Source organism: Tupaia chinensis, unplaced genomic scaffold (genome assembly GCF_000334495.1).
Source record: "Tupaia chinensis unplaced genomic scaffold, TupChi_1.0 Scaffold000494_1, whole genome shotgun sequence".
NCBI lineage: Eukaryota > Metazoa > Chordata > Mammalia > Scandentia > Tupaiidae > Tupaia > Tupaia belangeri.
In genome coordinates this window covers 341,646-364,426 of record NW_006160006.1, presented here as the reverse complement: position 1 = coordinate 364,426, position 22,781 = coordinate 341,646, and the positions used below count along the sequence as shown (strand labels likewise).

Genomic DNA, 22,781 nt, shown 5'->3' with positions numbered 1-22,781 from the left:
GCCCCATCCTCCTGGCACAAGCTGTCCATCTGAGTGTGATGCTCTGGTCTGTAAAGGTGGCTACCACACTGCCTAGCTTGTGCCAAGTTAGTATTATTATTGTCATCATTGTTACTTCATTGGTTCAGGGTAGATCACTCTAGTGGTTACAGTAATTGGGAACAGAAGACCCAAGTGAGCTTGTTGCTATAGCATTGTTGGTGGACAGGTGGTTCACTGAGGGTTTCCGGTTGCACTTCCATCCCACTTCTCCTCCTGTGATGAAAACTGCCAACACACGTGGAGCACTTAGCACGAAGCAGGGGTTTCGCGAGGTGTGGCCCATGGCTTGTGCCTCCTTGAGAAGCGTGCGCTGCCACGGTCCAGGGTCTGCGGGTCACGGATGGGGGGAAGCAGGCTTGAGCAGGCAGGCTCCTGCCCGGCTCAGCTAGCAGGCGGTGGGGCCGGGCCGCAGTCCTCTGCTTGGCCACGGGACCTGGGCTCCTCACCTCACTGCAGTCTTAACCGTAATACTCACTGAATCGGCAGCCCAGAAAATGAGAGTTCTGAGCGTTAACAAAACACGAAAACATTGATTTTCCTCAGTTGATTGTGTTTGTCTCCCCTCCTAGGCATGATGGAGTGAGATAAGAAGTGAGTTTTTTCAATGGATCTGCTTCAGCATTTTTTATTTATAGGTTTGTATGTGTAGCTTTTCCTAGTAACTCCAAATACAGTGTAGAACAACATCTCTGTACAACATTTAACTTCTTATCGAGGCACTTTGCAGGCATGTTATAAGCAGAATATATGAATAAACTCCAGCGCGTGGGTTGCAGAACATTAAGGTGCGAAAGCCGGAGCAGCCATTCAGGCATTCATTTAGCAAACATTTCTCAGGCACCTGGGATTTGAAAGCACTCTGCAGACATGGGCGGAATATGTGGACCGTGTGGAAGACCATGTCTTCCTATGTGGAAGACAGTGTAGGAGAGAGGGACACGTTGAACCTTTGGAGCTTGTGAGTGTGGGGTTCGAATCCCAGCTCTGCCCATTGCTGACTATGGGGTTCCGGTCCCTTGCTGCACATCTCTGAAGGTTAGTTTCCTTGTGTGCATTTGGGAATTAAAGCATCTTACAGACTTGTTCTGAGAATTAAATTAGAGGCGTCGGTTAAGTACCAGCCACCAGGAGACGGTGGGCACTTATTTGATAAGGTTACCCTTCCTCATTTCCTTTTTATGTGTGTCCTTTCAGAACCCCCTTTCCTCTCCCCAGGGCACTTACAGGAGGGTGGGGAGACAGCGATCTGAGACCCAGGGCCACTTGGAGGCACAGCAGTAAAACACGAGGCAGTCCTCCCGGGGAGGTTCTGGGCTTATATCCCAAGACCTGCCTGAGGAGTCCAGGCCTGTGTGTGTCCCTGATTTGTGGCTGGCTGTCCCTGGGGGTGGTGGTGGTGGTGTGATGGCATGAGGGCCCTCTCAGGGTTCTCTCTCTTCTTCTGTCTCTCTTGCTTATGGAAGAAATGAATGAATAAATAAATAAATAAATAAATAAGGCACGTAAAGTTCAAGGTAGAGTGTGATCGATCCCTTTAAAATGCTATTTCCTGGTTCTCCCTCCTTGGGGGCGGGGGGCACAAGCCCAGCAGCAGTGAGGGTGAACAGTGAGCTGGTGTTGATGTGGGGTCTCTGACACTTGGCTGTCCTCCAAGTTGGTAGAAAGGATGGGCCCAGGAGCTGTGGCCGCTGGTGCCAGGGCAGGTGCCTGGGGTGTAGAAGACAGTTTGGGTCCAACACTGAGGGCACGCCAAGACTCCGGTCTTGCAGAAACTGGAACAAGTTGGAACCGAAGTCAGAGCTGGGCTGGGCGGAAAGGTCTGGGACTAGGGAGGGCAAAGCAGGATGTGAGCTCTGGTTCTTGGGTGCGAGGCTGGCTGGTGGCTGGTGGTCAGGGTGGCTGACTGTGCTGCAGCACTCACAGGAGGGCTGCCCAGAGCCTGTGCACAGGGCTGCCTTCAGCTCTACTGCAGGCTTTTTCCAAAGGCAGGGCATCTTCTTTGCAAGAGGCTAATCGAGGGTATTAGGTGTCTGCCAGTGCTCACCCGAGATCTTCAAGGGGTAACTGGTGTTGCAGGGGAAACGTTATTTTCTCCCAGTTGGGGGTTGGGTTAACACACATAGGTCTGTTTGGTTGTGAGGCAGGGGGCCAGGTCCTGGGGCTGGGCACAGGAGCCCTGGCCAGTTCTGTACAGTGGCCTGTGTTGTTGCCCAAGGAGGGTTTCAAGAGAGATGTTCCTAGTGGTTTCAAGATAATGAGCCACCTTGTTTGGAGTGTCGGGGAGCTGCTGTGTGTGGTAGGAGGGAATGTGGGTTTTCCAAGATTCTCACAGTTCAGGACTGTCCACCATGGCCCAGAGCAGGAGACCTTACTCATTATTTATTATGTGATGGCACACGGGAATAAACCAGCCCTTCTGTGGATAAGCAAACAGAACCTGCCTAGGTGCAAGAGAAGCTTGCACCAAAATCTAAAAACGGCATCACATGGGAGAACAGTTTGTTTAAAGCCAAGTTACTCTAATTTTCAAAAAGCCCATTTTGTGAAATTAATAGAGTGTATTAACATGGAATGAACAAGCAAACTTTAGAAAAACAACAGAAGGCTAGCTTTGTGAGGAGAGAAATAGTCCTTACCACGAAATCCAAGTCAGTGCACACGCTCCTTGGGAGAAGAGGGTAATGAACGCTTGCAGAGCACCCTAGCACGTGAGAAAGGGCTGAAAGGGGAATGGGCCTGGAAACGAGTCAGTTCGCAAAGAGTAACCCTCCAGCTGTGGGGCCGGACTGCGGCACCGAGAGAAAAGTGCGATGGTCCTAGTGCTGGCGCACGTGGGAAGGTTCTGGGTTCACGTCAGGGACTTCCTGAGTACATGGCGCCCATGCGCGAACGATCCAGGGCTGGCCGAAGCTGGAGGTGGATCGTGGCATGAGGACCCTGGTGGGGTGACACTCTTCTCTGTGACTCATGGAAGCAATGCATACATTTAAGGATATAAAAGCAAAAACCTTCCTTCTTAACTGTGCGATCTTGGGCAAGTAACTTAACTCTTTAGATGCTAGTTTCTCCTCTAGAAAATGGGGATAATCATGCATATCTTTGTTGGGTGGTTTGCTGATTCACTGAGATAAATCTATAAACTGTGAAGCACGTGGTAGATACTTGATACATGGCAGCTGTCATTATTTGGTTGTTAGAAAAGTCGTGATGCATTTTTGCATAGAAAAACATTGAAAAATACACCGTGAAGTTTTCAGTAACCCAATATTACCAAACAGGATAGGAAGAGCATGGAAGAGAAAGCAAGGACCAGGGCATTTGGAAGACTAGGAGGCAAGCGCTCCATTCGCCCCGGTCCTCAAATCTCCTCATCTACTCTCGGATAGTTTTTGAAATGTCTCACTAGACTGTTAGAGTAATGTATGTTTTAAATATCTAGTATGCACATGTCACCACAAGGAGGTGCTTGGGTATGGAAACTATCTCAGAAAACCACTCTCAGTGTCTTTAGGTAGCTTGAAGTCTTAGGATGAGGTGGGGAAAGCCAGCAAGTCTCATGGTAGTTACGGTGCTGGATTCCCACATGGTCAACCATGGCTCGAGTCCCAGACCCGGTGGCTTGAAAAATCACTCTGGTACGCATGCACACATGTCCAAAATCCTGAGAGGAGAATGGAAGAGAAAGAATTGCAGCCAGGGGTAATTTCTCACTCGCCCTCTCACTGTCTCTCTCTGCACTATCTCCTTGTTTCTCTCCGGTGAGCGCACCACATGCCCTATGGCAAAAACTTAAAAAAAAAAAAAAAAAGCATGAGGTGGGGAGACAGTGCCTGGGACGTGGTGTGAAACAGTGAGTTCCTAATGTCCATTGGCTGCTCGACTCAGCTGTCCAGAGACTGTAGTTCCCTTGTGTGATGTCCCGCCCACTCTGTGTACAGGAGATCAGGAAATGAGCACCTCCTCCCGGACCTCCATCAACACGAGTAACTCAGCACACTCAGAGTACCTTCAGGGAGGGAGCGCTCGCACTGGGTACATTTGTGGCTACACCGTGGGGAACAAGGGAGAAGGCTCTGCTTTGGGGGCTATTTCCTTGGCTGTACCGTGACCTCGATGCTCTGGCTTCTGTTGAAAGCATGCTCTGTGCCAAGCAGGTTCCTCCTGTCTTTCTGCTAAGCCCAGGGTCTGTGGATTCTGAGCCTGCATACCTAACAGGAGTGGGCACGCGGGGGCGGGGGGGCGTGTCTTCCAGCTAAAGGTGTAGACACATTGCTACCAAAGGAGACTAAGTTGGCGGAGACAGGATTCTAGAGCTGACTCGCTCTATGGCCAAGAGCAAGTTCTTAATCCGAGCAGGTCCTTAACACATAAGCAGGAACATATTCATGGAGACCTAGGAGCGATTCAAAGACAAAGCAAGGAAACCTGCAGACTGGGAACTGATTCACCAGCCCAGATGAGCCACAGCCAAAATCTGGGAAGAAAAACGTTTTGCTGGGTCAACAGCTTGGATCTTGGTTGTTGTCTCAGAAATATTTATGTGTGTGTGTGTGTGCGCGCGTGTGTGTGTGTGTATATAAATATATATTAAGTTTGAGTATTTTGGTGTAAAAAATTTTGAAATCCATGAACATTTTTCAAAATACACATTTTCTGTGAACTTTTTGATGATCCTTCCCCCTTGTGTTTTTCACTTAAGTAATACAAAGTCCTGACAGTTTTCCTGTTCGCATGCCTGGGTATACAGGGGAATCTGTACAGCTTCACTGGGTTTCATTTTTTGCCTTCCTGCAGTGAATGAATGTGTGGGCCAGCCCCTTGGCCTACTGGTTAAGGGAGCCAGATCCCACATGCCCAACTGTAGTATGAATCTCGGCTTCACTGGGTGCATGTATGTACATGTCCCAAAATGGAGAAGGGATTACAGCATGACTATTCCCCACTAGGGGATGCTTTCTCTTCTCTCTCTCTCTCTGTCTCTGTCTCTCTCTGGGACGTGCATGTGCCCTCTGGCAAATTAAAATAAAATGTAGAGAGTGAGTGTTGACAGTGCCTGGGTGGTTATTAGTGAGGCTAACAGAGACCACAGAGAATGTCCCCTTGCACCTCCTGTGCAGAACCTGTGTCTTCATGTTCAGTGTTCTGATGGGAATGGGGTAGGAGGGGCTGCAGGAGCTCTAGGCTTCTGGGTTTTTGTTCCTCACAATACAGTGTCCTCATAACCCTACTGTAGGAATAATTTGCTCACTGAGTACCAGAACTGCAATTTCCCCCTATCCTCTCAAGATGCTGAATTTTACTGGGAGCCACAGGTAACCAGTGAGAGTTCGTACTTTATATTCCCACAGAGCAGTGCTGTGGAGGCGGGTGTGGGTCCTTGGTAAAAATAGCCAGTTTCCTGGAAACATGAGGAGGTGTTCTTTGGCCTGTGGAGCTGATCTGGTCTGGGATGGAGGCTTGTGGAAGGCTTCAGCTACTTCAAACGCCTTCCCTAGTCCCCCAGAATGTCTGTTGGAGTATTCCTGGGGCCAATGACATGCCAGTGTGAAATGGCTGAGTATCCCTGGTGTTCTTCATCACTCAGGAATGAAGAGTGAATGGAGAGGCCTTAAATAAAGCTGGCCATGTTCACTTGTTTAATCTGTATGAATTAGAAGTCTTGGAAATGGCAAAATCATGCCTGCGGAAGAGACTTGTTCCTCAAGGACTTGTCGACTGTTTAATAATCGTATCAATGAGTTGTTGGAGTTAGATGGAATAAGAGGACCACTAGTTAGCACGAATGTATTGGCCAAAATGTTAATGCCTCTGAGATCATTTGGATCCAACGTGGGTATTCTGCAGAAATAGTAGCATGTTTTAGGTGATCTGGACTGTCCCCATGTTTTGCAGGTAAGACCCTGAGAGGTGAAGTGATTTATCTGGGATGACCCAGATCCTTAATGGAATGACATTGTTAGGAATGGAGGCCAGGTCCCTTTTCCCATCATGCTGTTGCTGAAGGGTCATGCAACATCCTTCGGTACTGTGGTCAGATGGCAGGGAATGGTAGGAACCCTACAATGCTGTTCTCTGTGCACCTCAAGTTGTTCAGTCTAGTTATGGGCTCCAGCTGTGTACCTGACTCTATGCTTGATGCTGGAGATAGTAGATGAACAGACCAGGACTTCCAACTGCAGGAGCACACAGTAGTGTGACTATAAAGAGGGATATACAATATTATTGTGCCAGGGCTTAATGGCACATGGAACATCTTCCCTAGGATGGGAAGCTCTCAGCCACCACTTCAAGACCATGGGGATAAGTTTTTATTTCTTGTTGATTTTATAACTTCAGAAATGAAAACAATGGCAGAAAGTTCCGTCAATCCAATTGACTGTAAATGGCCTCAGCTTCATCTGCACAGGTCCCGCTAGCGAATTGAATTTGAAATCCTTTGTTCTCTGCACTTCAAGCCCATGATATTGCTGTTACCACTTGGTACAGGGACACAAATCCAAAATGGAATTGGATGTACCCAAAAGGAGACGAGACGTGGATAGAGGTATCATTGTGGCTAAGCCAGAGCTTGGATAATTGGTATTTCAGTTAAAGCTAGGCCTGGTTCCACAGAAATAGCAGAAGATTAGGAAGCAGTCTACTATATCCTGAACACTATTTGAAGAGCTTGATCTATAGCATTGGCTTATTTTTCAACACATACAAAAGTGCTTGAAAGGAGGGTCAGATAGATGAAATACTTCACTGGGTCAGATGACCATGCCAGGCAGAACCAGCATTTGAACCAGCATTTGGCCTCTCAGGCTTCTATTCTCAGGACTGCCGTGGGAGCTCCCAGGTACAATGCATCGCAGATCACATGGAAGTGGCTATTCTAGGCTTTTACCTCACGTTAGACCAAACTACACTCCTGGGCCACACATTGCACAAGCTTTTGAGGTCTTCTATGGACTACAGCAAATACAGCACAGGGCCTTGGCTCAGTGGGTCCTTGGTACGTGTGTGTGGAATAAACAGGTGTGTCATTGAATACTCAGCAGGCTTAGTAGGAGGCTGTGTTCCCGAATGGGCAAATTGCATCCTAGGGTCCCTGTATCTGTGTAAAGCTGCCTTTGGGGAAACCAAACAGAAAACCCACCCTTAGAAATCTCTTTGGCAATAGTTGCAGCTCATCAGCATCCTTGGTTTCTCATCATGTTCCTGTGTATTTGTGTTTTCTTAAAAGCTACCCATAAACAAATTATGTGTTCATAATCTGTGGCAGGCTGGGTTAATAGAGCCAGGGAGGCTTCCAGTGCACTAAGTATTCTTGAAGGCACTAAAGATGAGGACTAATTAGCTAACTGAAACAATTATAAGCGAGATGTTGGGCATTTTGACTCTCTGGAATTTTGACATCAGCAGAAGTGGTTAAGAAAAGCAGCTTTGAGAAGCAGCAAAGATGATATATTTCAAGTTATTTTATTACATCTACGGCGTGGGTGTATCTGTAGTCTACCAAGCAAGAGGACAGACTAAATAATGCATTGAGTTTCTGCAGTTGAAGTGGTAATTTTAAAGTACATGGCTGTGTTCACAGCTGGAGCCTGTGAGATTTTACATTTAATGATTATACCTTTCCCGTAGCCATCTGTCTCTCTCTCTAATAAGCAATACTCTTAACAGGCCTGATTGGTGTACATTGATTGCACCATTATACTTGTTAAATATTAAAGCATTTTCCCCTCCCTCGTGTGAAGTCTAATTAGACAAAGTGCTCAGTGAAAGCCTGGTGTTATCATTCATAGCAATAGCCCAGACCTCACCTATGCCATTCCTCTGCTTCCCAAATCATTTGTCTTCTCTCTCTCTCTCTCCTATCACAACACCACTGTACCAAATGTACTACATAAAAGTTTGATGAAGGATTCAGTACTGTCGGGCCATTAAAAGGGGTCATGCTACCAAGATCATGATAAAAAAAGATCAAATTTGGACAAACACATGGAGAAATGTATTATCTATAGTTTCTATTTTTCATGAATCAGACTTCTGAAAACATATCTACATTAGTTATTTGATGACATTCATTTTATCAAATGAAGGCATCTTAAAATAGCTTTTAAGGATTAAAATTCAAATGACAGTGATGTTTAGAAAAAGAGAAGTTCAGTCAGGAAGGAGTTCCATTTTATCTGTGCTGCTGATGAAAGGAAAGGAGTACTTTTAGGTGTCAAACCACCATCACTCGAGCATCCATACAGTAGTCCATTCTTTTTTAGCTTTTCTGTCCTAGGCAGACTAATTCAAAAGATATATGTGATTAAATATAACATAGAAAAGGGTTATTTGCATCGTTGACTTAGTAGCAAGCATTTTGCTAGTATAAGGCCAAAAATAAGATTATGATTTACTCCGGTATCTTTGATAAGTATCTATCATCATGCTGAGATAAGCACTGTCATGAACGTTGTCTATAGTGCTTTCTCATTTAGTATTTAAATTTCTGAACAGTTCTGCAGTGTGCTCTGAGTGTACACATACACACAGGCACACACATCCACGTGAGCCGGGGTTGATTGGCGTGGACCACATCAGGACAGGCATGGCTGATTGCTTGTTATTCTCAGGGAGAAAAGCTTTTAAGCCATAAGTTTCATGTAACGTGAGGTTATCATGGTGAAAATCATCCCAGAGGCTCATGCTGGGGTGTTCACAAATGGCCTTACTCTCAGCCCCCAGTTGCCAGCAGCTTCCACGTTGCTTCTCATTGATGGATCATGAAAATCAGCATATGTATCTCCCTAAAGTGAGTATTTATTTTGAGTTATTTTGAATGTGGTCAGATGAAGACGCGATTTGACTGTAAATTAAAACATGTATATAAAAGTCAAAGAATAGAAGGGAATTTATAGGTCCTCTAGGCCTGTTCTGCTTCACTAAAGGAGCGGCTGAAGCTCAGTGCTATTGGCTTCTGCGTTCCCATGGGCGTGAAAGGCAGGTGTGGCCTGCAGCTCTGCTCCTCCCACAGCCCCTGCTCCAGCGCAGTGGAGACCTGGCAGGGGCTGTCCCCCAGGCCCTGGCCTGGGTGGTTGGAGAGGTTGTGAAGGCAAGATTGCTGCCTTCTGGCCAAAGGGTTGCTATAATCTGAATCATTCTGGGGTTATGGAAAACTTTACCTTTTCTATTTGCTAATTGGCTTTTACTAGAAGCTGCGAACTCAGTGATTGAAGGTCTCAGTGAAGCCTGATTGTTCTGCGGAGCGCAGCATGGCAGGCAGCTGCCAGGAGCTTCTCTAAGACAGTGATGGTGCAGCAGGACTAGGCCAGGACTCAGCTGCAGAGTGGGGTCTTCTGTTTCACAGGCCTGGAGGCTTGCTCTTTCAGCCTGTAGGGGCGCCTGTCAAGTCCTGAGTAAGTCATCAGTTAACATGCCTAAGGTTGAAAAGGATGCAGAAGGCACATGGGTAAATTTACCTCGACAAGTAACTCTCAGGGGAATTTGACTACGCAGTTTGTACAGCACGATGGTTAAGCACCAGAGAGCTGAAGCCTAGCTTATCTGGGTCAGGTCAGCTGCCACTTATTAGCCATGGAACTTGGGCAGTTTTCTTTACCACACTGAGCTTTGGTTGTTTTGTCTGAAAAATGAGAATAATAGTAAACGTGTATTGCACCCACTGTGTGAGAGGTGGTATCTCACAGCTTTCGGAAGAGTAGCCCCTTTAATCCTCTCAACAACCCTGTGAGGTACTTCCTACCGTTATACCCACTTTATAGTAAAGAAACTCGAGATCCAAAAGGTTTCATGTCTTGCTCAAGGTTGCACAGCGATTAAGGGTTGAACCAGGATTTGCATTTTGTCAGTCTTTCATTCCTATCTTTCCTCTTGGTAGGGTTAAGATTGTTGCAAGGATCAAATGGAATAAGTGGACAAATGTTTTTCCTAATCATTATTAATTATAATGAAGCTAGCATTGCCTAAGTAACAACAGCAATAAAATCCACATGATCGGCACTTTCTTTTCCAGTAGACAAGTTCTGTAAGAAGCCAAATCATAATCAGAAAAGTGATTTTGCAATTGCAAAGGTAATGCAGAAAGAAATGAGGAGACTTCATGAAATGCCTTTCTTGCTCACAGAGCATTGTAAGTGTGCAGATCAGTGGCGTAAAGTCCATTCACACTGGACTTCATTGCAACATCACCGTCATCCTCCTCCAGCCAGACTTGCTTCCTTTCCTCTTTCTACTTTAAGAACTTCATAAGCATGTACTCTTTTTCCTTTTGTAACTGGTTTATTTCACTAGGCATCGTGTGTCCAAGGGTTCATCCACATGGTACATGTGTCAGAATTTTCTTTCTTTTCTAAGACAAATAATAGTCCACGGTATGTCTTGCTGTTTTATTTTGTTGTTGTTATAAAAATGGAAAAAAATTACTCTCTTAACCATTTTTAAGCATGTAGTTCAGTGATGTTGAACTGTGCAACAACCATCATCACCATCATCTCCTTGGTTCTTCTCCTCTCATACAACTGAAATTCTGTATCCACTCAACACTAACTTCCCATTATTCTATCCCCTACCCCAGCAATGACCATTCTTCCTTCCTTCCTTCCTTCCTTCCTTCCTTCCTTCCTTTGTAAATTTTTCCAGAGGGCATGTCTGGAAAAAGAGAGGAAGGTGGGGAAGGGTGAGAAAGCACCCACCCCAAGGGGCATGATCATACCATAATCCCTCGTCCTCCATTCACCCTTTGGTATTTAGGATACACAGAAACATGTATGTTTTTCAACCTGCTAGGTCTGGGACTTGAACCATGTAGTTGACCATGTGGGATGCAGCCACCTTAACAACTATACCACTGGCTGGCCTGATCATTCTACTTTCTGTCTCTATGATATTGAATACTCTAAGTATTTCATATCAGTGGAATCAGAATATTTTATATAGCCCTTATTTTGTTATGAAAATAACATTTAGCTAGATCTTAAAAATATATATTTGAGGGCCAGCCAGTTGGTGTGGTGATTAAGGCAGCTGGATCTCACATGGCTGACACCACAGTTCAAGTTCTGGACCTGGAAGTTAAAAAAGCACACCAGACACCTGTGCATGTACGCCAAAAATACTGAAAGGAGAATAGTGGAGAAGGGACTATGCTGTAGTCAGCCCTGGGGAGTGAGTGCATGTGTTCTATAGCAAATTATTTGACAATCGTAGTCTTTAAGCTAGAGTCTTAACCATTTATACTTATTGTGATGATTGGTATTTGTTTACTGTCTTATTTGTCATGCTTTTCTTATGCGTCATTTTCCCCCTCTTTCTTCTTTCAAATGAACTTTTTTTTTCTCTTTTCAACTTTTTTCTCCTACCAATTTGGAGTGTTATACATTCTACCATTTTATAAAAAGTTCTCTTAGAAATCTTTCTGTAAGTTTTTAACTCAACAAAGTCTAAATTTAATCATTAATCAATATCTTTATGTTCCTTTTTTTTAAAAGAACAAATATGAGACATCGGAAAACTCTGATCCCCATCTGTGTAATATTTTTTTCCTATCTTGTGTTTTATAAAAGGAAAAAGTAGATGTTATTGTTGTTATTGTATTATATAGTGAACATTCATTTAGATTTAGTCACAGCTATTTTTTTGTTATTGTTTGTTTCTCACTGTTTTCTTCTTGATCTCAGACTTTCCTTCTGGATAATATATATGCATCCTGAAATATATTATTTAGGCTTTCTTAGAGCAAAAATCTGCTAAAAGCAAACTCTTAGTTTCATTTATTAGATAGTTAATTTATTATATTCTCATTTTTGAAAGATAGTTGCATTAGGTATAGAATTCTATTAACTTTCAGTACTTTGAAAACAGTATTCCATGAACTTTTGGGAGATCAATTTTAAATCTAATTTTTATTCCTTGTAGAAAATTTGCTTTATTTCTTTGGCTACTTCTGATATCTTTCTCTTCTCTACCTCTAACTCCTCCTTTTTGCTTTTTTTTTTTAATTTGGCAAATAAGGATATTTCTTTTTATTGATTATGTGTAGGATTTTGTGGGCTTCCTGAACCTGAGAATACAATCCTGGAAAATTCTCAGTTATTATTCCTTTGAAGATAACCTCTTCTTCCATCTTTCTGATGCCCTTCTGGAATTATAGTGAGATGTATTATAGGTTTCTCTCTGCTCCTAAATCTGTTTTAAAATATTTTATATTTTATAAATTCTATTTTATATTTTATGTCTTTTTCTCCCTCTCTGCTGCTTTCTTGCTAATTTATTTAGCTCCATTTTCTGTTTTACAAATTCTCTTGTCAGTCATGTCCAACACAAAGTTTAGACCATCTGTTAGGTTTCTAATTTCAATTTGCAGACTTACTGTGCATAAGAATTGTTCAGTTAATGGCTTTTCAGAAAGTAGTGCTGCTTTTCAGTTGACACCTTTTTTATGGGGGGATACTAGCCTAATGACTTTTTCAGCCCCAAACACATGAAATAAACCCTGTAGAAAGTTCTGTTTTGACATTAGGATTTCAGGAAAAGAATGGTCATGTGATATAATTTCTAGTCAGAGACTGTCCTATAGAAATTTTATGTGTGTGAGGCCAACAGATGGCATAATGGTTACGATGCTGGACTCCCATGTAGTTGACCGTGGTTTGAGTCCCCAACTCAGTGATTTAAAACTCACGCCAGATGCATGTATGTGCATGCCCAAAATCCCAAGAGGAGAATGGAGAAGAGAAGGGATTGTGGTGTCGCCCTCCCCCTTGGGGGAGGGGGATTTCTCACTTTCTGTCTCTCTGTCTCTCTCTGGTGAGTGCATGCACCCTATAGCAAAAATTTCTCTTAAAAAATAAATTTCATGTGCACACATACATAACATATGCATGTACATGTATATCTTGTGTCTGTATATATGTGTGTGTGTGTTTTAAGTTCAGTAACTTTAGATGTTTTGTACAGACCTACCTGGGCTTTTCATTTGCCACATTCCTGGCAGTGGAAGTCTATTATTTCTTCTTTCTCCAAGATTTTGTGACCTCTCACTCAGCTCAGAGTAAACACTAATGGGGGAAGGAAGGAGTGCTTCTTAATTCTTGACCCGCGTGTTAAAAGAAAGTCTTGGGGCAAATTAAATTTAGCAGACTTTTTGTGAGTAGAGAACAATTTATGAATCAGGCAGCAACTGTCAGGAGAGGTTCAGAGGGCTCCACCCAGCAATGTAGGCAGGCAGCGTTTCTAAGTGGAAGAGGAGAGTGCCCTAAAGAAACAGCTCTATTGGCTACAGCTCCACCTTTGCCTTATTAGGCTCCAGGGTGAACAGTTGGCATCTGTGATTGGCTGCAGCATGGTTGCTGTGATTGGCTGAGACACAGCCCTTTGTTACAAGACTATATGCTTAAGTTAGGTTGCAGTTTGTTTACATACTCAATATACAGTTTGCTATGGAGGGATTCAAAGGATGGAGGAAATTTTGAGCTACATTTAATTTAATTTAACACTTAGTGCAAAGTGTAGATTTCAGGCTGCTACTTTCAATTATTTTATTTCCCATGAGGAAGTCTTGGTTCTGAGTTGGAAGTGAGATGGGGAGTAGTCACTCAGTCTCTCTGTCTCTCTCTGGTGAGTGCATGCACCCTATAGCAAAAATTTCTCTTAAAAAATAAATTTCATGTGCACACATACATACATATGCATGTACATGTATATCTTGTGTCTGTATATATGTGTGTGTGTGTTTTAAGTTCAGTAACTTTAGATGTTTTGTACAGACCTACCTGGGCTTTTCATTTGCCACATTCCTGGCAGTGGAAGTCTATTATTTCTTCTTTCTCCAAGATTTTGTGACCTCTCACTCAGCTCAGAGTAAACACTAATGGGGGAAGGAAGGAGTGCTTCTTAATTCTTGACCCGCGTGTTAAAAGAAAGTCTTGGGGCAAATTAAATTTAGCAGACTTTTTGTGAGTAGAGAACAATTTATGAATCAGGCAGCAACTGTCAGGAGAGGTTCAGAGGGCTCCACCCAGCAATGTAGGCAGGCAGCGTTTCCAAGTGGAAGAGGAGAGTGCCCTAAAGAAACAGCTCTATTGGCTACAGCTCCACCTTTGCCTTATTAGGCTCCAGGGTGAACAGTTGGCATCTGTGATTGGCTGCAGCATGGTTGCTGTGATTGGCTGAGACACAGCCCTTTGTTACAAGACTATATGCTTAAGTTAGGTTGCAGTTTGTTTACATACTCAATATACAGTTTGCTATGGAGGGATTCAAAGGATGGAGGAAATTTTGAGCTACATTTAATTTAATTTAACACTTAGTGCAAAGTGTAGATTTCAGGCTGCTACTTTCAATTATTTTATTTCCCATGAGGAAGTCTTGGTTCTGAGTTGGAAGTGAGATGGGGAGTAGTCACTCAAGTTCTGTTATGATTTTGAAGGCCTGGTGCTAGCTTGGTCCCGTGCCATGTCTGAGTGAGAAGTCACAGGGCTCCTTGAGGGACATCCTGGTGTGCTGTGGAGCTGGTTTGGTGAACTCCCTGTGTGCATTGAGGCGCCTCTCGTGATTTGGCTGTGTGCTGCCAGGTTGGGCATGAGCTCTGCTGTGGGTGAGATAAAACTGAAGATGAGCTATTCTTTGCCTTTCCATGTCTAGAGATGGCAGCAGAGGCTCCTCCCTGGCTACTTCCAGGTGCATTAACAAGTAAACATAGAGAGTCATTAGTGATGACAATAAATAAACCTTAGTCTTTGCTCACAGGAGCAGGGGCAGGATGTAGAACTCTCACCTCAGCTCCCCTTAGCCAACGCGTAGGTGTTTCAGGCACATGGAAAAGCATGCATGATTTAGCATGGAGCATACTTCCATCAGGACACAGCGGCTCAGCACACAGGGTGCACTGTGCGTCGCTTTGTTACCTTTGATAAGAATTCTGTGTTAGGAATTGAGAAGGTTAGTGGTGATCCTTGTTGGAATGAAGCTTTGTGTGTCACACGGCTACGGGCCCCAACTCAGAAAGCCTGAGACGAGGCAGTTTGATTTGGTATAGTTATCTTGGACAGGAAGTTGATTTATTCTTTTGAATGGAAAGCACAGGTTTTGAAGTGGAAAATAATGGCATCTCTTCTACACTCAAATGGAATTTTATGTGAACAATTGATAGAGTGTGGGTCTTGGATGTAATCACATAGTAGTTATGTACCCCAAGGAGTGCATTCCAAGTCAAAGAGGGCTTCCTAAAATTGTGCACTTAGGCTATATGGTTAGGCTTTCGTTTTTATTTAACTCAGATTTGCTAGATACCTTCTATATAAGGCAGTACTATGTAAGGCAGACAGAGAATAGGAAACTGGGCTTTGTTAGGTTGATACACTTTTCACTCTGTTCAAAAGTTCCACTCTTTGGGAACCAGCAGTTAGCGTAATGGCTATGTCACTGGACTCCCACGTAGTCGACCGCGGTTTGCGTCCCAGACCCGGTGGCTTAGAACTCACGCCGGGCGCGTGTGCGTGCGTGCCCAAGATCCTGAGAGGAGAATGGAGGAGAAGGGATTGCGGCGTGACCATCCACCCTGGGGGGTGATTTCTCGCTTTCTGTCTCTCTGTCTCACTCTGTCTGTCTGGCGAGCGCACGCGCCCTATAGCAAAAACCTCTCCAAAAAAAAAAAAAAAAGTTCTACTCTTTATCGCCTTTGTGATTTATCTTCAGAAATCCTTGTTTAGTACTATCCCATTCCCCAACATACCGGTACAGGGTTAGTTAAGTATTTTAATAATTTGAGAGTACAGGTATTCCATTTTTTAAAGTCCCTTTTCTGCTGCTATCACAAAATACCACAAACTGAATAATTTATGAAAAAAAAATAAGAAATTTGCATCTCACAGTTCTGGAGGCTAGGAAGTCCATAGCATGAAGCCTGCTTTTGGGAAGGGTCATCACATGGTGGAATGCAAAAGGCAGAAGTGAACACACAAGACAGGGAGCAGGAGAGGGCAGTTCATATAACAAACCCACTCTCACCATAATCGACCTTCTCCAGTGATAACGAGTAAGCCATTCATCAGTGCGGAGCCCCCAGGACCTAATCACCACTTAAGGACTCCACCTCTTAACACTGTCACAATGGCAATTAAGTTTGTGAGACTCCTTTTTTTTTTTTGGAGAGATTTTTGCTATAGGGTGTGTGTGTGTTCTGTGGAGAGACAGAGACAGAGACAGACAGAAAGTAAAAAGTCACCCCCCAGGGGGGATGACCACAGTGCAATCCTTCCTTGTCCACTCTCCTCTCAGGATTTTGGTCATGCACGCACATGCACATGGCATGAGTTTTAAACCTCCAGGTCCAGGACTTGAACCATGGCTGACTACGTGGAAGTCTAGCAAAATAAAAGTTATGCCATCTGCTGGCTTCAGGTACTCCATTTTCATGTGTCACATGGCTGTGGGCTCTCAACTCAGAAAGCCTGAGACGATGCAGTTTGATTTGGTAGTTATCCTGGACAGGAAGTTGATTTCCATTCATTTATTTTTTAAGTTACATTTTACCCCATTTATATTCCCAAATAAATTTGAGATGTCTACATGTCGTACTTTTATTTATTTAATTAATTTAGAGAGAGAAGGTATCCAAGAAGGAGGAGAGAGAAAGAGGTACCCTCGATAGGGTGTTCGTGCTATGATCCACCCCTCACCACAAACTGAATAATTTATGAAAAAAAAAAAAGAAATTTCCATCTCACAGTTCTGGAGGCTAGGAAGTCCATAGCATGGAGCCTGCTTTTGGGAAGGGTCATCACATGGCTTAGCTGGCCTGGATCACAGGCATGTGGGCACCTGCTGTGCTCCTGGAGGTCCTGGGTCTTGAACCCTGGACCTTTCCCATGTGGGTCCAGCTGCATAATGCTGTGCCACTGCCTGGTCCTACCTGGTAGTTGTTCTAACACACGTGCATCGAATCACTGCTGTGTGCTGTCACTGTGCTGGAGCTGGGAAGGTCTCTCAAAGACACAGCTATTTTTTATTCTAATTTCAGCATGGCAGACTTCATCTCAAATGAAAGAACATCTCTTGGTGAGTCAGAATTTGTTTTCATCCTCTTGTTTTCAAGGGATGGTCTTTAAACCTGCAACCAATTCTGGAACATGTTTATGGCATCTAATAAATAAAGTCAAACACAGTAGACATTTATTGATTTTTGAATTGATGTATTTTGTTGTAGAAATACTAAAAAAAGAAAGCTTTCACTTCTGTATATGAGGATATTAAAATAGTGGTTTTGAGTTGGTTACTACTTGTCAATGGTAGCAGGAAGGATACAATGAACCATTTTGCAAGTTTATTTGAAAACACGCCATGTTTAGTAATCTAACTTCTAGCAAAGGGGGAGATATGATTAAGACTAGATTGATTCAAATTGCAGCGTTAGTGTACGTGACCTAATTCTTCTAACTTGAAAGAGTTAAAATGGGTCCTAAGGCAGTGTCTGGCAAGTGGCGTTCTTCTAGATGGTCTTGTTCCCCTCGTGCCGTCAATGCCTCAGCGAGATCAAAATGCCAAAGACAAAGATGCATCATGGTCTGGCAACTTGCCAATTAGCTGATGGACCATTTTAATTTGTTTTCTAAGTTATTAACCATGACAGCAATTTAAAAGATTTCTGATACAGAATTGTAAAGAATGCTGACAAGTAAATATCTACTGTTTGTTGATCAAGATTTAATAACCTGAACAGGAGACTTCTGTTACTGTCATTGCTGGGATAAGACAGGCGTTACTTGAAACTTGTCGTTGGCACCGTTTTCAAGTGTCCAGCTCTGGCGTTAGGTATATTCAGCATCGTGGTGCAGCCTACACCACCACACATCCACAGGAATCTCCTGGGAGTATTAATGGTTCTATTTGTGTGTGTGTGTGTGTGTGTGTGTGTGTGAGAGAGAGAGAGAGAGAGAGAGAGAGAGAGATAGAGAGAGAGAGAGAAGAAAATGGAGAGAGGACGTTGGAAAGAAAGAGAGATTGGTATTTTTTCTGGGGTCTTGCCATGGTCCACTAGGGCCACAGGACCTTGCCACCACACCTAGCTGACGTTTTTGGATGGGCCAGCAGCTGAACCCTGACCTCCCACGAGGCCTCAGTCATGGTACAGTGAAGCTGCTGCTTGGCCACTGCGGCCGGGCCTGAGCTTCTTGTTCTTGCTGGCTATCGTGAGGTGCGGTGTCCTAGCTAGCCGGGACGTTCCGTTATGGAAAGGTGGCCACTACTTTCTCAGGTTTGCTGAGAGACGGTGCAGCTCACAGTGCTCATCTTAGAGGGCTCCTGGCTCCCCGTCTTCAGGAGTCCTTTCTCCTCCCACACTCCCTGATCTCAGTGGGGCTCCCTGTCCAGGTCAGTTCTTGCTCCTCCTGCTTCAGGGAGCTCCCCCAGCGCTCCTCCCTGGAGAGAAAGGCAGAGGTGACTGTTTGCCGGCTGTCCTGGAGGCCAAAGTCACATGGGGACCAGGCCAGAGAGAGCTGGTTTCAGTCCATCTGTACGCCGCAGCTTTGGGGCCGGAGAAGAAGTTCTGGCCAGTGGCACCTGGCTTCTGGTTTGTGAGATGTTAGAGGGAAGGACGTAAGAGAACTATTCCATTATGACTGGCAAATAAATACCAGTGGCCTGTCCTAGGAACGCAGCCAGTGAGGTGACCAGCACCCATTCGCTCCTACTCGGGAGCCCTGGTGATGCCAGTTGCTAGAGGGATCTTAGCGGTATGGCCGGGTGGACGCCATGTCCGTGGCTCTGTACACAAAGGAAGACTGCGGCCGGCGGGGGTGGTGGTGACCTAGTTATTCCTTCCTGTGTGTTCACTTCGTTCTACTTTGCTCAGTACTGTTTTTTAAAAGCCCACTCAGAATAGCAGCGTGCTTAAACATTGCAAGTCCCTGTCAGCATGTACACAGGACACGTTTGGCGATGCACAACCTGCTTAGTTACCTGGCGTGGCACACTTCGCTACTAGCCACTTGTGTGGAGTACTCCCATGTGCTAGTTCAGTTAGGCTCTGCATTTTTTTTCTTTTTTTAAAATTTTTGCCAGTGGTTGTGTGTGTTCACAAGAGAGAGACAGAAACAGAGGGGGAGGGAAAATGAAAAAGCGCCCACTGTGGGGGATGGTCACGCTGGAATCTTTTCTCCGTTTTTCTCTTTGGGATTTTGGGGATGCACACACATGTGCCCAGTGTTTTTCAAGTCCTGGGTCCAGGACTTGAACCATGCAGTTGGCCATGTGGGTTATAGCTGCTTTAACCAACAGGCCACAGGCTGGTCCGGGCCTGAATTTTTAAACCCTTCCCTGCCAGCCAGGGATGGATTGAGAGCCCCATGCCATGGTTTTCAGCAGTTGTTCTCTCAGCCTTCATAATCTTTTAGCTGACTCAGAGCATTCGGGTTAAAACTGGTGACCTAAGAGTCTCAGGAAGGCAGTGGGTGACTGTCACTGTGCCCTTGGACATGTTTCAAGGGATGGGCTTTCTGCTTTCCTATGACCGAGGAAGACAGGAGTTGGGACTGTAGATTGGGGTGGCCACTGTCAGTACGATCTTAAAGGTTATTCCTGGAAAGTCTCCTGTCTGGTGGGTTCCACTAGCCCCTTCTCTGAGGTCTCCCCCTCTGCACAGCGGGGATGGCAGGTGGCATCAGCACCCTGTCCCTGCTCATGTCCTGGTTTCTGCTGAGAGCTGAAGGTGCCGGGGAAAAGAAATACCCCCTCCCCCCCGGAAAGGAGGCTGGGAACTTCTTTATGTGATGCGGGCCAGCTCTTCCTCTGACTGCTGTGGACAGTCTTCTCTGTGTGGTCAGTCTTGAGAGCAAGGAAGGAAGAGCATTCGTGTCACATTCGTGGTGTGCGTTCCATGTCTTCTGCAGCAGATTCTGCCTGGGTGTATTAGTTAGGGTGGTCCAGAAAAACAGAGCCAAATGAATATGTGTGTGTGTTTGTGTGCATGTGTGTGTACATATGTGTGTGTGTGTGTGTGTGCGCGCAGATATGTAGACACGGTAGATGTCCATATAGATAGAGACGTAAGAAGGGACTTACTGGGGAAATCAGCTCAGGGAGTTATGGCAGCTGAAAGTCCTACCACGGGCCGTCTCCAAGGTGGAGATCGTGGGATTCTTGTCGCGTGGTTCAGGCCAAGTCCAAAGGCCTTAGAGGCAGGGAAGCTGATAATGTAACTCATGGGTTCTCAGGCCAAAGGCTGGTTTGAATCCCAGAGCCTGAAGCAAGTGAGCCTCAGGTTTTGATGTCCACGCAGTGGAAGTCTACCCTATTCTCCCGAAAGAGCTCTGTCATCTCCTGCGTTTACTTCTTCAGACCCTTTGTCTAGGCATCCCAGGGATGGTCCCTGCCCACACCGAGGGTGGGTCTTCATCACTCAGTCTGCTCAGACTCAAGTGTTAATCTTTTCTGGAAACGCCCTCCTGGACACACCCGGAATAATGCCTTTTAGGTTTCTTGGTATCCCTGAGTCCAGGCAACTCGACACTCACCACTGACCCTCCCACTGAGCCAGGCAGTTAAGGAGAAAAGCAGTGTTAGGATAGAACGACGTGGACTTAAGCCTGTCGTTTTACACTGACCAGGCCCTAGATTCTCCAAGTTGGAAGGAGTCTGCACCTGGTCTAGCCAGCGTTCTGATGTGGGCAGGCTATCTACTGCATTCCGGTCTGTGTCTGAATGCTCCTGGGGACAGTGGCTCACTGCTTCCGGGAGCGGACGGTTCTCAATCTGGATGGCTCAGTTCAGAAGGGTTCCATACATTTTCTATGACTTCCATCATTGCCCTAAATTCTGCCTCTTACAGGAAGAACAGACACTGAATGGGAAGAGCTCACAGTTCACTTGTGAACGCTGTCTGCAAATATGCACGCAGTCATGCAACAAGAAAGCAAACCAGCAAATGGAAAAATACTCATCAGAGCGACCTGAGCGTCCTTCCTACCTCCCGAGCTTAACAGATTCAAAGACTTCCGTTACTCATTCGTTTTCAAAAGACCTTGCTTTCCTTTTTCTGCAACAGTGATATTTTTCAGTGCATGCTCCGTATCTGGTAGGTCGTATTTTACCAGTTTATACTGTTATGGACATGCCCACGGGTATATTTGTAAGAGGAAGTAAGAGGAGATTTGTGTTAATTGCCTTGGGGGAATAAGTCAGCTTGAAAAAGAGAGGGAACAGTTACAATTTTTTCCCTTGGTAAACTCATTAGTGCCATATCTGTCGCCTTAGAAATCAACCTGCTTGCTTGAAGGACAATTTTATTTTAATTCCCTTTTCTTTCACTTTCTCAAAAGGTTCAGGCAATAGGTTGGTGAGCTAAGCCTTTTGGGGTGGTGGAAAGGGTTACTTTTTCCCCCCACAGTGCAGTAATACACACCTAAAACATTCCAGAATTTTGGGTAGAAATTGTAAGAAGGTATTAAAACTTGAGAAATGAATTAACAAGCCACCTTTTTATGCGGTAGCAACGCGCCTCTGCTTTGAATGAATAGCACTTTATTCCACAGCTGTGTCAGTGGTGGGCTGACAGGCTGAGGGAGCCCTGGCCTCTGAATCAATGAGGGTGTGTGTGCGCATGCACCCGGATCAGGACAAGTCTGCACAAACAAGATTAGAGGTCCCACCCGAGCTCACGGAACCCTGAAACCTAATGGTGTAGAATGAGTTGAAGCATTTCTTCACGTTTCTCAAGCAGATCATTCTTACTATAACATTCATAATCCTCCCTACACAAAGAACACTTGATATTTTCACCTCTTTATTTACTTTTTATTTTTAGGGCTGGCCTGTAGATGCGTTAACTTTTTCCAGATCAAATAGCTGAGCTATGACTGTAAAAAAGAGAGTTTTTTTTTGCAATGGTGTAGAATTTGTAACAGTGCCTTCTTTGCGCCAGTCATGATTATGTTTCACGTAAATGAATCCTCTTCATCCTCACAGCCATCCTCTGAGAAAGGTACTACCACCAGCTTCATTTTGTTGAGGAAACTGAGGCGTTGAATGGCTGAATAACTCACCCAGGCCTGGCTGCTAGCAAATTCTGGAGCCCAGATGTGGACTGACCTTCTGACTCCAGATCGTGGACTGTTAATCACTGCATGATCCTGCCCCTCGGAGCACACTAGCAGAACTGTGATCTAGTCAAGGTGTAGGAAAAAGGGCAAGCAGATTTTTATGGGTGACCAGCAGTCCCCACCACGTGTGTAAATAACCAGAATGTGATTATCCTGATAAAAATAACCGTTCATTACTATACTAAGTCTGGCAAGTAAAGAACATATTTAAAAAAGAGAAACAAGTCACTCCTAATCCCCCTGCAGTGATTTTTTAAGACTGTGTATTACCCACTCCTTCCCATAAACCCTTTAATTTCATTAGGGAGAATTGTATTTCTTCCCCAGAAAGTAGTCTGGTGTGGATGAAAAGCTAGTGCTAGGGCCAGTCAGTGGCATGGTGGTTGGGGAGGCTGGATCCCACATGGCTGACTGCATGGTGGCTTGCAAACCATGCTGGGTACATGTGCATGCATGGCCAGAATCCCAAGAGGAGAATGGAGGAGAAGGATTGCAGTGTGGCCATCTGCTCTGGGAAGTGCTTTCTCAGTCTCTCCCAGTCTCTCTTCAGTAAGCCTATGCTCCTTCTAGAAAATTAGAAAAAAGAAAAGCAAGTGCCTTGTGGTGGGGGTGTGTGTGACCCAAGTTGGGTACATAGAATGTTCTTTCCCT

The 22,781-nt window shown here is 44.8% G+C and overlaps 1 long non-coding RNA gene across 1 annotated transcript in view; it reads left to right on the top strand.

The window, feature by feature from the left end:
* Window positions 1-22,527, top strand: part of LOC102491487 (uncharacterized) — a 48,196-nt gene extending 25,669 nt beyond the window's left edge. The window contains exons 2-3 of the long non-coding RNA XR_003550676.1: window positions 20,861-21,106; window positions 21,997-22,527. This is a non-coding gene — a long non-coding RNA (uncharacterized LOC102491487). The remainder of the gene's footprint in view (window positions 1-20,860; window positions 21,107-21,996) is intronic.
* The last annotated feature ends 254 nt before the right edge of the window (window positions 22,528-22,781 follow it).